This window comes from Camelina sativa, chromosome 2 (genome assembly GCF_000633955.1).
Source record: "Camelina sativa cultivar DH55 chromosome 2, Cs, whole genome shotgun sequence".
Classification (NCBI taxonomy): Eukaryota; Viridiplantae; Streptophyta; class Magnoliopsida; order Brassicales; family Brassicaceae; genus Camelina; species Camelina sativa.
Window position 1 is genome coordinate 16,691,990 of NC_025686.1, and position 4,585 is coordinate 16,696,574.

Consider the following 4,585-nt stretch of genomic DNA (forward strand, 5'->3'; position numbering starts at 1 on the left):
TTTTGCATTGTCTTTGTTTTTGCTTGCTAGTGTTCATGAGTAAGTTGGTGATTCGAAGAAGTTCAATATTGCTGTTTGAAACGGTGTCTGATTTTGTTTAGATTTCGTGAGTAAAGGAATTGACTTTTTGTGAATGGTTAGCTTAGTTCTTGTTCTATTTATTTCACAATGAAGGGTCCTTTTTCAAGTAACTTGTTCCACAGAAATGTGAGATCACTCGCAGCAGACCTTTATCTTATGTTCCATTCGTATGTTTCTGAAACCATTGGACTATGTCTAAACGCAGGAATTTTAAAGAGCAAGTGTGCTTGTGATTCAAACCCCGTGTGCCATAGTGTAGAGAGCCCATCCCACTCATTTAGAAGCTACTCTGTTTCTAGCTCAGACAACGAAGGTAGATGCTCTGTGATTGTCAGCTGCCTCACAAGGAAGGTAACCCTCAAAGGTAAACACTCTCCCTGCATCATCCTCAAAGGTAAACACTTTCCCTGCATCATCCTCAAAGGTAACCCCACAACCCAATTTCCAAGCAGGTGAAGGAGCCTCACCACGCTTAGTACGAAGCCGTGCTGTGAGAAGAGACCTTGTCAGAGACTGGAACTTCAACGAAAACGAGACAGAGCTTTAAATTCAGACCTGACTCTTCTTTTATTAGGATTAGTTGTATTAGTTTGTTCATCAACTAAGCTTTTTTGTTTTTGTATTAAATCTTAAACATGTTCTTAAACAGTATATTTTTATTCTAAGAACACCAAAATTAGTTCCCCCATTTTTTTTACCTATGATCTTAACAACTGATTTTACATTATTTTCACTATATATTTAATCTAAGAACACAAAAAAAAGTTCTCCCATTAAGAATGCCCTAATGAAAGTTTTATTCTCACTGCTTTTCCGTCTTCGAACAAATCTGATTCGTTGGACTCAAAAAAAAAAAGTTGTATGATCATTAATAATCTTCTCATACGTATTGCTCCTTCATTTTTTTCGTCACATTTCGATTTTTTTTTCATTGTCAATTTGGCGTCTTTAATTTAGGTTTCTTTGTGGAATTTACGAGTTTCTTGGCTAGGGTTTATACAGTCCTGAAAGTGTTTTAATTTGGAGGCTTTGATATTTCTCTCTCAGCGATAAATGCGTCCTTTCACTTACCGTAATCCTCGTTTTGGTAATGGTGATCTCCTCCCACTTCACCCGTTGAAAGTTGAGAAAGCCACTTTCTTTGAGTTGAGGGTTATATAAGGAACAGCGGATGCAGATAAAGATGGATATTCAGAAGGCCAAGGAGCTTCAAAGTGATGATTCTGATAGGCTACCTTAATTACCTGACTCTGAATCTGAAGCTCAGATCTTATTGTTTTATGCAAACCCTTTGTCCATCTTGTAATTTTGTCGGCTTATATATATATATTCATTGATCCTTACAACAACTTGTATTCAGGGCAAACTGTCTGAGGTTCTGAGGCTGCTACCTCCACGCCTCAGTCAAGGTAATATATCTATTCATGATCTCCGTCATTTCTTCTCTATTTATGGTGATTCTGATAATGTGATTGTGATTGATGTAGCTCATATATGTTATATGTTTTCACCTGAATCAGGCATGCACGAGCAATTCCTCCACAAGGTTTAAGATGAAGAAGTTAGTAAGTACATCTCCATTGGTTGGTCATTAACAAAATTGCTTAATTTTTTTATTATTATAAATTTTGAAAAATGTTAAGTTAAGAAATTCATTAAGAAACTTTGAAATTTCCTTTGAAATTTCATGGGTCCAATAGTTGATCCTAAACTATTACAATTACATGTATGCAAGTATATGTCTTCTTCTTCTCTTCTTCTCTTCTTCTTTGTCTTCTTCATCTTCTTATCGGAGACAAAGTTAATCACAACCAAGCAGACGGATGATAAATATGTCACTAATTCGACATAGCATTAAAAATGTAGTACCTTACCAGCTCAAATGTTTCCAGACCCTAGAATTTTACAGTCCTATTAGTTGAACCAGTACCACATGCAAAAACAGAATGCTCTAAATAACTGTAATCAGACTAATTTTACATATTCTATGTAACAGTTTGGTGAACGTTGCCAAAGAGAAGTAGAAGGAGCCAATATTGTTATTATCAACTCAACATATAGCACCATTCCAAAAATCCCAGCCAAAGAGAAGGAGAAGGAGCCAATTAATATTGAATTTACCCTTCGTGACTCTTAAACTCAGTCAACAGTTTCCTAACTGTTAAATCCTACACCTGGTAAAGACAAGCTGCATATCAGATCCATTAACACACAGTGTGTGCTGAGAGAGGAAAAGAAGCAATAACCAAGAGGGATGAAGCATCCGCAATAATTGATGAGGTGGTCCTATGCATGATTTTAGCAAAAGAATAGTACGTCCTAGAAACTTTCCTATAGCATATTAAGTTCAAGTGCCGAGAGGTAACCTGTGTTTTAAAAGGCGTGTCCTAGGCGAGGGTTGGCTCAAGGTTCATCGCCTTTAGTAGCTGAGGCGAGGCTATAGCCCAAAAGCGCTCACTCCTTGACGCCTTGACGTGAAGCTCGCTCCGAAGCGTTTGGCGCCTATTGAAAAAAAGGTAACAATAGTTAAAAATTGATATTTATTTGCCTGATTTGGTTGCTAAAAAATGAAAACCCTATTTAAAATCGTGCATATAAACTCCTATTCCTCACATCTTCAGCCTCTTCTCACATCTCCAGCCTTTCTTACGACTAGCTTTTTCTCCATTCTCCCTACTTTTTTTTTTTTTTACTCTTCTTTCTTCAAACTCCTCATCATATCTGATTCTACTAAGCCAAAAGATCCAACATGGACATATACCACTCCTGTTTATGGTAAACATGGTAGCTTTATGTGTATTTTTTGTAAGAAAGTCACAAATGGTGGAGTTCAACGTGAAAACAACATATCATTGGTGGTTATAAGAATGTTACTGCCTGCAATCTAGTTAAAGACAATGTGAGGAAAAAAGTAAAAACTTTCATGCTTAACAAGGCTTAAGTCAAAGCCACTACTCAAATGATGCCACCACAAGCCACTATATATGATGTGGAAGATAAAGATGAAGATGAAGGTCAGCCTAGTCAGCCACCTTCCAAGAAACATAAGGGTCCAATGGATAGATATGTTTGTCCAACTCCTCATGATATCTTGAAAGGAAGAAAAGACAGAAAAGAAGTTTTTAGAAAATCTGATAAGGAACTTAGGGACAAGGCATGCGCTGCTATTGCAAGGTGGTTCTATGATGCATGGCTTCCGTTTAATGCAGTTACCTTTGATAGTTTTAGAGAAGCACTTGAATTAGTTGGTCAATATGGGTCTGGCTTTAAACCACCAACTATGTATGAGCTACGGATTCCTTTCCTGAAGAAGGAAGTAAGAGAAACAGAAAAACTGATGGTGGAGCACAAAACAGAATGGGCAACTAAAGGCTGTTCAATCATGTCAGACGGATGGCGTGATTCTGTTGTCCAAAAAGACATTATTAACTTTCTTGTTAACTCGCCAAAGGGATCAGTTTTCATCAAATCAGTTGATGTTTCAACATATGTGAAAGATACTAATTTGTTGTTTGATAAGCTTGATCGAATGGTGGAAGATGTTGGGGAATCTAATGTTGTGACAGTGATAACGGACAACACATCAAACTATGTAAAAGCTGGTGAGTTTGTTACTTTATAAGGTTCTGTTTTTTTCAGACTTTTTTTTTTCAGACTGATACTAACACTGATTTGTGTTTTGTTACTATTGTAGGCCGGTGAGTTTGTTACTTTATAAGGTTATGTTTTTTTCAGACTTTTTTTTTTCAGACTGATACTAACACTGATTTGTGTTTTGTTACTATTGTAGGCCAATTGCTAATGGTGAAACGACCACATCTGTATTGACTTCCTTGTGCAGCCCACGTTATAGATCTCATGTTGGAGTATATAGGAAAACTTCTTTCAGTGAAGTCTGTAATCAAGAACTGCATGTACATGAACAACTACATCTATAGTCACACTTCTTTTGTCAATATGATGAGAAAATTCACAAACCAAGCAAATCTACATAGACCAGCAGTTACTCGGTTTGCTACATCATTCATCACACTTGCGCAATATCACAAGCAGAGGAAAAACTTGAGGAGTTTTGTAACTTCTCAAGAATGGAATGATTCCAAGTGGCCAAAGGATTTATGAGCAATGAATGTGAAAAAGTTCATCATGAGTGACAGATTCTGACACAGCATGGTGTATGCACTCAAGTTGACAGGGCCTCTAGTTAAGGTTCTTAGGTGGTTGACGGAGAGAAAAAACCAGCTATGGGGTACATTTACGAAGCGATGGATAGGGCTAAAGAGGCCATTGCTTGGACCTTCAATGAGAAGTGTCACAACCCGCTCCCAAACCCTTTTGGGACTACACTAGTTTTCTTACTAAAAGGTTTTTTTTTTAAAACACATCTATATAATAAAAATACTAAGTTACTCATATTTCCAGAAAATCCTTACTTAATTAAAATAAAAACCTTAATGCAATATCTCAATAGTCTTGTTAAAAAGAAAAGAAAAGAACGTCATAA

The 4,585-nt window shown here is 36.7% G+C and overlaps 1 pseudogene; it reads left to right on the forward strand.

Moving 5' to 3' along the window:
- On the forward strand, nt 1,135-4,203 carry LOC104753030 (annotated as a pseudogene).